Genomic DNA, 11,537 nt, shown 5'->3' on the forward strand with positions numbered 1-11,537 from the left:
CAAACAACATCTTAGACTCAGCAGCCCTAAAGAAAGTCACTTTCCAGGGTCTCAAAGACCATATTAAAAGGATTATACTGAATAATGTTCTCAACTCAGTCATGAACATCATGTTTAAAAAAAATTAGGATATACGTCCAGAAAAACAGGGAAAAAAGTCCAGAACCTAGACTCAAACTCTAATAGGATTTTGGGAGCTATACTTATTTCACATTTGGGTAGGCCTAGAAATAATACTATAAACTGTAGTGTTTGTTTAGTGCTGTATTGCACCATAAGCACATTCCTAGTCTGTGAAGGAAGTGGGGACATGGCAGTGCCCTCCCTGTCACACACTGCAGGCTTTGGTAATTTAGTTTTTCTGTACAAATGGTTGTACATTGGCTTAAGGTAATGGAGAGTTTTGTGGCTTGTAGGAAATTAAATACAAAGTGCAAGTCCTGGGGAATCCTCCTTGACAGTTTCTCCTGCCGAGGAGCCTGTGGTTTCCAGGGACTGCACCTGATTCAGACATCCATGCAAAGAGAAGCTTCTACCCAAGTGCCACAAATATGTTTGCATTTCATATTATCTTTAATACGAATGATGCTTCTATCATGAAATTTCGTAGTGAAAAAAAAAGAAAATGTTTCATGCAATTCAGAACAATTAGTTCAGAATAAAATTTTTATTGATGTTTTTCTTCTGTTTCTCCCCCTCCTCCCAGTGCTTCCTCAGGGAAAAAACCCAAAGCCTAGCAGCAACAGATTTAAACTGAAATAAATAAATACATACACTGTCTAGCAGGATTATTTCCAGCCAGTTAAATGTCTTTTCCAGAAGATGAATATTTTATTTAAAAGCAACAATTTAACCAAGAGTTGATTCAAAATAATTAAAATTCCAAGCTCCAGAACAGATCTTTTAAACATAAGCCAGCGACTTGTGCCAAGAAAAAAAACCAAACAGCCTCTTTCTGGCATGCCCGAGCACATCGGCCAGGTTAACAAGTTTCAAACAGGAAAGTACAACAGAAATACTGTCCTACCCGTATCCCCACGCACCCCACTTGGCAGCCCAGTCCAGCAGGAAACTGAGGCAAGGATTTTTGCTTCAGTAAGTGTAGGAGGCCCCCAAAATATGATGGCAATATGCTGCTTTTGCTGTTTCAAGGGTTCTTGCAAGAGCCAAGTCAGCGGTAAAAAATTAAAGAGTAATTTATCCTTAACGAATAAGCGCAGCAGTGCTATCTGCTGCCAGCTTAAGGGCACAAATGAGAGTTTTTCCTTTCTGTTACTATCACAGAGACCCACCCAGGCCAGCATTTCCTAATTATTTTGCTCAAGCCCTTTTCTCTCCACAAATGAACTCTGTCACTCAGTTCCTGTCCCTCATCAGCCCAAAAAGCAGCGACCATGCAGCCAACGCTGAGCTGCCTCCCCAGCCAGCCCCACTGCCCTGCCCTCTGAGCACCGCGTGTGCCCACTTTGACAAACACTGCACAGAACATTACCTGTCTCCTGCCTTTATACAATTAGTTTCCACAGGATTCACAATACAGACTAGGAGGGAGCAGGGTCACTTGGACAAAGAAGTGATTTAAGTCCACTATTTAAGCCCATTTACCAGATAAGCGAGAGTTTCTGCTGCGTAGCTGCCGTGCGCAATGAAGTCATCCTCTGCAAACCCATGGTGTCCACATTCTTCATCGTGGAATCTGTCAGCAGAAGCATGAAAACGGATGGTTACAACCTACCTGTGTGACACCTAATTTAAGTCTTACTGTGTTTGCTGCGGTTCAAACATCCATCAGTCTCCCTGCATGGAAAAAACACCAAAATGATATTCAAAATCTACTTCAAGGTCACGTCCTTTCTTATTTACTGAATGAGGACACAACATACAAAATTGAGATGCATTCAGTCAAGTCAAGCTGGACTAGAATACTGTCTTCCAGGTTGCATATATGACTGTAAGAAAGAGGAAGGGCAAGGCACAAATTACAAATACACAGCATCTTCTCCAAATGCTCTTCCAAACTGTGACTATTTTAATCCCAGGGACCCTTCCGAGTCAGATGTGGCTCCCTGCATTTAGCAGTGCTCAGCATATTTCTATTCCATGTACCACTTCACTCTCTCAACACAAGTAGACTTTTAATATCCTTTGGAAATAAGCTTCACAAGTTTACCATGTATTGCATCAAGTACATGTTCTGACTCTCTTAGGCTTATGTGAGGTCTCCAAAGTTCTTGTATTAGAAGAAGTGCTGAACAGCTAATCTTTGCCTCGCCTCAGTGATGGTTTTGTAACCTCTGTCACATCCCAAGTTGTTTCTTTTCTGAACTGAAGACTTCTGGCCTAATTATCTTTTTCTCAAACTGATCAGGCCTGTGATCTGCACAGTGTTATTGCAAGGTTTGCATCTCCTCTTGCAGACTTTCTAATCCACTTTCTCTATATGAGTCACTGATACTATCTAAAAAATTATTATCTAGAAATTTAGTCTCTGCATTGTGTTGTAAGATTACTTGTACTTGAGAATATCTTGAACCTAGAAAGGTTGTCTTATGTCCTTGAAATTACTTCATTGTAACCAAAAGTTTAGTTTGTAAATTAAGTTTACAATAGACAAATTGCAATGAATTCAGTGTCTCCCCTTTTAATGTAACGGCTGCCAACAAGATGGCTCTAAAGAAAACGTAACTAAATCTGAATTTTAAAATAGAGAAAACTTAGGTTCAGCTAGAGGAAGGAAGGTATACTTCAAATATTGCAATGTTTTCCAAGTAAAAAACTTCCTGTAGTTAACTGAATGCAAGTGTTAAGCTAGATTTACCAATTTGTGTGTAACAACATAAAACTAAATACAGCAATTTGTAAACAAACAAGAAAGTACTTGCTTCCAAATGTGAAAAAAACAAACAGAAAGAAAAGACAAGACCACAACTGCTCTCTGGTACTTCTTATTAATATCCACTGTAGTCAGATAAACTGTTTTATAATGATTTGAGAAGTCTGGGTGGGTGGGGAGGAGGAAGAGGGAGGGTGACATTTTCCTATCGTATTACAGTTGTATCTCTGCAATCTCACCTTGTGGAAGAAACACAGTGCGTATCATAGGAGCAGCTAAAATCCATAATTTAAACCAGCAAGGCTATTGAAGCCTGTTTTCCAGTAGGCTCATGCCTCGTTGTTGACTGAATTATTTTCAACATTTTAATCACAGTTCTGCATCATGACTTCATCCCTTACTGACAACTGTCTGAAAACTGACACAAACTTTAACTGAGCTAAATCTGGGGCTTTCTCTTGCAGGTTCTTTATTCCACAGGTTAAGTTCACGTTGCATTCTTTACTATAGCAGCAGTCTGTGTATCTTTCCCCTCTTCAGAACAGAAATGATGGGTGGGTCCTGCCCTTGAGATAACTACATCTCTCTTGACTCTATAAACTATTATTAAGATAAGGGACAGATAAGACAAGACTTGAAACAACAGGATCCTTAAGAGACAAAGCTAGAAAAGAAAAATAATAATATATATTTCAAAACATTTGAACAAATATCATTATTCTGCAGCTTGTATTACAGTACTTCCAGTGTTAAGCTTTATAAGCACACACAAAATGGTGCTATCCTTACTGAAAACTCTATGTTAATAAAATGTTAATTCATGCAATTTTGTAAATAGGTTATGGAAGAATTTAGCTTATTTAGTCTTTTCAGAAAAGTAGGGTGGTATGCATCTATGACTGATATTAAAACTATTTTAAAAGCTTCAGTATTTCAACTGAAAATGTTACCATCTTATGTATAAAATTAGGTAGAGCACTATGATAATTATTGTGGTGATTATAAACAGCATTGTGACCATTATAAATGTTGAGTTTATGACCCCACCTAAGTTTATGTTACTCCCACAAATGTTTTCCAAAGGGGGAAAAAAAGCCAAACACACACACTTCAACAAGCTGTTTCTTCTTAACCATTAACATTGACCACTACCAGTTACTAAGTTTCAGAGGCAGGGAGTTTCTCACTTTCCTGTCAGTATTTTATATATATATATATATATATATATATATATATATATATATATACACATATATATATATATATCTCCATTGCATCAATGTCAGTTACCCAACTGGTAACCTGCTTATTACCTGGTTTGTATCATTGTTTAGTCCTGGTCCATCTATACCAGCACTCGATGCCAGAGAAGCTGCACATGTAGGCAAACACACACCTATATGCACAAGTAAAGAAAAATGTCAGTATGTCTCACAAATACCAAGGAAATACTGCATTAGAAGAGATCCATTTATTCTGATGCTCCTTGGTTCAGTTTTTCTGCAACCCTATTGAACTAACCCATGCTATGAGAAAAGGCAAATCTTCTCATGTTTCAAGACCTGCTTCAATCCATCTTACAGATCAGAAGAGCCCCATTATACATTTCAGACCACCAAGAAATTCTCTCTTCGCACAAGAGAACTCATTTTTTTCCTCTCCTGTAACCAATTACTACAAAAATTGGAAAGCACTGGATATCTGTCTAAGGATATCTATTTAAGAGGTGCAGTGGTAAAGGAATTAGCCTTCCAGAACATTAGACAGCCTCGCATATAGGTTTGATGCTTCCCTTTTGGTTCAGAGAGGAGAAATGATTCAGGCACACTAGAATCTGGTTTGCCTTTGGATCAAGGACACGTACTGTTTAATTACCATTCAAAAGCATACAAGCATGAAGGAAGCAATAAGCATGCACAGATTATTTCTTTGCTAAAACCTTAATGAGGAAAGTTGCTCCTAAATGGCTGGAAAAGGCAAGGCCACAGATTTACTCTGCTCTTGCCAGTCAAGCAACGCAATTGTTGGTGCATATGCTGATTCATTTATAGGCTTGTACCCAGTATATCAACACAAAATTCTATTAATAAAAAAAAATGCCATGAGTTGGACACTCCCAAAATCTTGATATTTGCTTTTATTACTAATTTTAACCTCACTGATTATTTTGCATTTCATTTGAGGAGGGAGCTTAGGAGGAGAATCTCCTGCCTTCAGGAATTTGTAGCTTTTAAGGGAAAACTGCCAGGCTTCTAAACATGCAGGATTTTAGGGATACAAAGAACACTAGGAATACATTATTGGCCAGACTAATAGTCCATCCAGCTCAGTATTTGATCTCCAAGAGCAGCAAGAGAAGGTGTCCAGAGGAAAGCACACATCTGCAAGCTTTCTACAGTTCTTTCCTTGATATTCCCCCCATATCTACTGTTGTTGGGCTGACCATTCCTGTTAGTTATCATCACAAATTTGTCTAATGCCTGGTTAGGCCAACTGATACAATCTGCCCCTACACTCTTACTGAGGCAAGGAATAGGGTCTGTTGTGTAAAATAATTTAACTACTTGAAATTTATGTCCCCTCTTTGTTCTGCTGTTTTGTGATTTAACACACCACATATTTCGTACAAGAAGCACTATAAACATTAAACAATTGTCAAAAATATAGACCTGTTCCAAAGCCACTTAACTATTACCCATTTTCCACAGTTATTTAGGACAGAAAAGCATTTTCAGGTGTTCTGGGCTAGTCAGTGAAGCACAACGTGTTGCCTCTCATCCTGACCGTGCTCAAACACCCACAGTCAGCCAATATTGCCATCTCCCTACGGCCTGTTTTCATGCACGCTGTCTGCAGCAAGAGGCACAAAAATCTCACTTGGATGTCTGCATCTCACCACTAAGGAAGAACTATGTGTGTCTCAACATGGCACAGGAATCTAGAATTAACAAATATTATGTAGTTACATTTTTGAAAAATGCACATAAATAAGAGGCCTGCTTTACTGACATTTATCCACAGCTGCTACCATAACAGGAAACCAAGTTAATTAAAAACATCAGCAAGTATAGCTAATAGGGGAAGTGGAATAGATAAATACAAACTGCACACAACTGTTATCGTAGACTACAAAAAAGAGAAGCACTAGTTTTCCAGAGTTGTCAGCCTGGAACGTTTGGATGTGGATTAATTTACCGATCACTAAAAATCAAATGAATTTAATACATCATGCACTACTCGGCAGTTAGCTCCTTTTGATCAAAAGCTGAAACAAAATCCTGTTAACAGCTCAAATGAGGATGGCACTGTAGCTCACTGGTAGGGGGATGAAGGTCATTATTCCGATTTAGTTAGGAACTGCAGTTCTGTGAGAAAATGTATATTACTAGTGCTCCTTCAGATGGTATTTGTGACCCTCAAACAGCTCCGTTAACTTCTCCATGCCGCAAATGGAAGCACAGAGGAGGTTATTTCAGAGGAGGTAACACCTACTTCTTTCCCAAGCTGGAATCTCTGAATGAATATCTGGTTTTATTGATAGGTTTTGGTAAAAAATATTCTCATAGTACAAAATTTTTAGTCATATACACCATTCCCATGCACTTATGAGGTAAACTTGAAAAATGTGCCCTGTATGATACACCATTGTAGAGAGGAATGCAATACCATAATTCGTAATGGAGCTAAAAAACTTATCAGGTGACAAAACAAGGGAAAATAGAGAAAACTCAACTTCTCTGTTACAGCACCCGCCCTCAGCTTCCCCCACAGAACTATGTCAAGGAGATCTTCCCTCACTGACCACACAACAGACTGGGAACCAAAGAGGCTGCTTCCTACAACAGCCACTATAAATATGACATCACACTAATTAACCTTTCCTGTATTCCACTGTATGAGTAATATTGCAATGGAAAGTCAAGATAATGTGCTCATTAACTTTTCCATTCTTTGAACCAACGAGGTGTCAAATTCACGCAAAAGTGTTCAAAATTAGCTTGATTTGTCTCATTTTTTACTTGGTTACCTGCTCGGCATAAGAGACGGCATGTTTCTGATACATAAAGAAACAATTCTATAACAAGTAATAACCTGAAAATTTCTCTTTTGTACCTACTTCACCATAAAATGGCTCATTCAATCAGGGAAGGCTTTTAAGCAGATAGTGGAGCTGCAGCCATGGCTAAGTGACAATAACAAGGCTAGACAGCTTAAAACCTTGATATTGTTTCTGCTTCATACCCAAGCTGACACCCCGCTGAGATCCTTCCACATTTGCCTCCCTTTATGGTACTGCAAAAAGGCACAGCTCATCACAAATAACAACATTAATGAGATTTCTACTGGGATTGCAATACATTTTTCTATTGGGACCATTTGGACACTACTATTTGCCTAATTATTCCTCTCCTAATTAATTCTACTGGCGGTTGCAGCTCTTCAGTTACATAAATACTCTCCTGTGTTTGCTCAATTAAGTGGAAAGATTCCTGTAACCTAATATGTTAACATTAGGATAAAAACAGCTGCATAATCTCCACACAATACAGAAAATATTGAAGCTCCCTAAAGGAAAAGCATATCAAAGCTCCTTGAGACCTCTATTCTTTCCCCAATATAAGAAGATCCTTACTATTTTCAAAATTCAAAATATTACGATCCTTTTTTTCCACCTTTCAGAGCTGGTAAAAGGTACCAGATGAGCAGCGAGTGCAAACCAGCATCTCTTTGGATAGCTATGTGACAAGGAGCTTTAATACAACAAGCCCGGCCAAAATCCACTGCTAGGAGATCCACAGAAAAATGGCTTTTTCCCAGCAGGAAAAAGAGCATCATTCTGCAGAAGGACAAGCTCTCTCCCACTGCCCACACGGTGTATTTCAGTAAGAGTTACTGTCTGAGCGGCTGTACTCACAGCCCCTTCACCATCCCACGTGCTCCTCCCCTGACCACCATCCCACAGATTATATCAGGCTTGCACCTTTTTTTGAACAACTATAAACAACTTAGATGAGCTTTTTTTCAGTAGCTCCATGTCACCAGTTTCCATACTTTCCAATGTGTGCACGACAACCTTGTTTGATTTGGCTCATTACTAGTAATTTACATTAATATTTGCTTTTGAAAGCCACAGTTACATGCCAGCAGGTCAATACTGTAGCACTATGGACAGAACTAGCTTTTATTAAATTAAAATCTAAAACTTGTGGACATATTTACAACAAGTAGCTCTTTTAAATTCCATCCTGAGTTACAAAGAGTGTCTCTAGATACTTGGTTGTGACCATCATCCAGTTGTCTCATGCATTTGATAATTCTAAACATTCATAGCAAGAAAGATTGCCATTCTAGCAAAGAAAAAGTAGAACAAGTATTTTAATAACTCCACAGCATTTTGACAGTTCTCATGATTATGGTACTCCTAAGACAAATACCTTATGACACACGCGCAGACTGGTCACAATGTCTCTGTTGACTCTCTCTTATCATAGATTTAAGTTTCCATTTGGGAGCCATCAGCTTTGAAAGAGATGGGTAAGTATGTTCATGAGGTGCTGCCTGAGAGCTCCAATTTTAATACTCTAAAGGAATAACAGTTGATAACTGCCAGCCTCCAGGGCTACACAACACACATGACTTTTTAAGAACATAAACAGGATTATTTAATGGTACAAAACAGAACTGGACTTTTGATTCTCTGGCACTGTAAAATTATTTCAATATGGATTAGCTCTAGGTTTTCCAAACTTTATCAACATTAATGATTCTATTCAATGCAAAAGCTTCCAGCTGCGTCAGTTAAAAAGAAATCATGCCCATTAATCAAAGACCTTCACAAGATAAAGGTGATATTGAGTTATTTCTGGAGGACATATCCCTGTTAATACAAGACTCCTGTTTAACTGCCAGCAATGAAGTGCATTCTGTTACTTGGCATTCCTGCTTATTAGGAGTTGTGCAAACAGAACTACTCTGCAGTAGGTTGGGCATGGATTTTACATTAGTCATTACAACAAAAATAATGTAGCTTTAAATGCCAACTAAGGATGCAGCAGATTATACACACAACCAAAAAGAATGTTTTGAATTTTTATCTCAACAGCTATGAAGCAGGAGAAAGTCTTGATAGGAAAACCTTCCCTAGAGATCAGGTTCCCTACAACCAGCTTCCCCTGCCAGTGAAAATAAGTGGTTCAGAATGTCCTTGTCCTGTCTTCACCACAAAGATGCAGTCTGGGTTCCTAAGGTGGGGTATAGCCACTTCTTTCCCCCAAACCTAATCTAATCCCTGGTATTTAGCACACCAAAAGAACTTCTTTGTTGAGCTCTTTTCCACACCTTTTAACTCCTACAACCACATTTTTTTCTTTCATTCCCCATATATATGTTCAGAACACAGCATATTTGAGTTAAGCCAACTTGATTTGATATTTTGTTTTGGACACAAGGCAGAGAACGGGCCTGTTGCCCTGACACAACCAGCTCTGGCCTCTCTCCCACAACACGTACACCCTCCTGAACCACATCAGCAAGGACCCTCCAAACACATTTCAGCAGGAATGACTAAACTCAAGCTCAGCTATAACTTTTAAAATAGATGGATTATTGCAAATACCTGGACGCTGTATTCACAGATGCACCTTCTGTTTTTTTTTTCCCCTAAACCATCTTGTCCCTATTCCACTGGCTATGCTTTACTCTGACCGCATTTACTACCTGTCTTGCCAGCCTGATCTGTCTTCCTGAGATGGTCTGACTGATATACATGTAATTAAACTCTGAACTCAACTTGGATTTGATCTCAACTTTTATTTAGTTTTATTTTATATTTAAGTACACAGCTTTTTATTTAAGACTTGAAGGGTTGAAGGAGTTAGAGGTGGGGAGACACTTGTGTTTTTCTAATTATATCAGCTGATTTAAAAAAAAATACATTATCTCTATTATTGGAAAATTGTGTATCTCTCAAATATAGGGATTGGACATGCAGTCAGTGAACAGAGAAGTACCTGAGCCTGTGTCATTCATTCCTGAGGCAGAAGAGGCAAGAATCTTCCATTGTGCTGTAAAACCTCAGACTGAAAACTGCAATTTAGGTGCAGTTCTCCTTCCTTAAAGGGAAAAAAGGAAACAATAGGAAAATCATTCATCTGATGATGACCAGGAAAGAGCCCAGCCATTTGTGGTGAGCTGAAGTCAGTATAAAACAGTCAGATATAGATCATCTTCCTGAATTGTACCTCCTACCGTCCCAATTATCAAAACGAAGATCAGCATGTTCCCAGAAGTGCAGTTCTTCACAAACCCCCAAATATATCATGTCCTACCCCCTCACCTCCAGTGAACAGAGGCTAATAGAAGGTTAAAGCAAGTTTGGTAAGAATGCAGTCTGGGTTAGACCCCCAAATATATCATGTCCTACCCCCTAACCTCCAGTGAACAGAGGCTAATAGAAGGTTAAAGCAAGTTTGGTAAGAATGCAGTCTGGGTTAGACTACTGCAAAACATGAGCTTCAGCTCTGTATAAATTTGCTCTAAAACAAGATCTAAGAATAGCCCTTGCCCTCTAAAGATACTAAAGCAAGTGGATGTGTGTCTTGTACAAAGTTAAGGTGAACCAGAAGATGACATGAACCACCTGAACTCACCATCTGCCTCTGCCAGGGTGCTGCCGAGTCAGCAGGCAAGCACCGCCTTATCATTCAGGCAAAAACTCAGACAAGTTAGCTCAGATCATCCATTTAAATTATCACGCTTATCTACTAGCTCATTTTGCCTGAGGCAGAGAACAGGACACTCACATCATCCTCCTGGATGCCTTGCAAAAGGCGGCAGTTACCAACAGCGAGAGAAGGAGGAAAAGCTGCAAGTCGGGGAAACAAACACCCAGCTACAGCTGTATGTATCAAATGAACATTTCCATAGCAACCGCTGACTCAATCATCCCAATTTTCAGGGTTAAAGTTTAATTTAATTTTAAAAAGAAGCATAAAATGTTAATTTGAGCCTGTTACAAAAGGTAATTAGTCTGCCTGTTTAAAAAAACCTGATACGCCATAAATAGAATAAAGAGCTATAGTGGATTAAAGTGATAGTTTTGTGCATTTCTGTTGATGCTTTGGGGCCTTTAAAACTGATTTTTGAATGACTTAATGTAGATTTCTAAATATTTGAAAGAAAAATACAAGACATACTACAAGGATGATGTGACAAAATGAGTATCACCGAAGAACGTAGTCACACTATACACAGACAAGTGACACCTAGAGCCCTCTTTAAAGACAAAACCCCAGTTCTCTCAGTCGTAGCGCTGTGTGTATCTCCACAAGAAGTTGTCTCAGTGAGCAGTGCTGCCCTTCCTGGACACCACAAGTCAAATCTACTCCCGTAGAGCGGTAGCGGCCCTGGGGAGGGACGATGCCAAAGGAACACTGATGATTTTGCACAGCTCTCGCTACTCATTTACCACTCCAGGTATATAGCACAACAAATCTAAGCAAGAAACACTTGCAAATATCTGGAAGCTTTCTGCTAAGTGCTAAAACCTGAAAACCAACCTGCCACCTTTATCGCTTTTCCCAATTCTGCCTCAACTCCCTTCCTCCCCGAGACACACGCTTCTCTGACATCTCTGGAGTCGACTCTGGCACCCAACTACGATATGACCCAAATCAACAGTCACAGAACAAGGACTGGCCAGAAG

The 11,537-nt window shown here is 39.2% G+C and overlaps 1 long non-coding RNA gene across 1 annotated transcript; it reads right to left on the reverse strand.

Moving 5' to 3' along the window:
* Positions 1-741: 741 nt before the first annotated feature.
* On the reverse strand, positions 742-9,992 carry LOC309443283. The gene is made up of 3 exons (XR_014184778.1): positions 9,844-9,992; positions 4,147-4,229; positions 742-1,696 (listed from the first exon to the last, which is right to left on the reverse strand). It is a non-coding gene; the product is annotated as an uncharacterized lncRNA (long non-coding RNA).
* Between the last annotated feature and the right edge of the window lie 1,545 nt (positions 9,993-11,537).

Source organism: Streptopelia decaocto, assembly GCF_964273445.1.
Source record: "Streptopelia decaocto genome assembly, chromosome: 8".
In the NCBI taxonomy this organism is placed as follows: Eukaryota; Metazoa; Chordata; class Aves; order Columbiformes; family Columbidae; genus Streptopelia; species Streptopelia decaocto.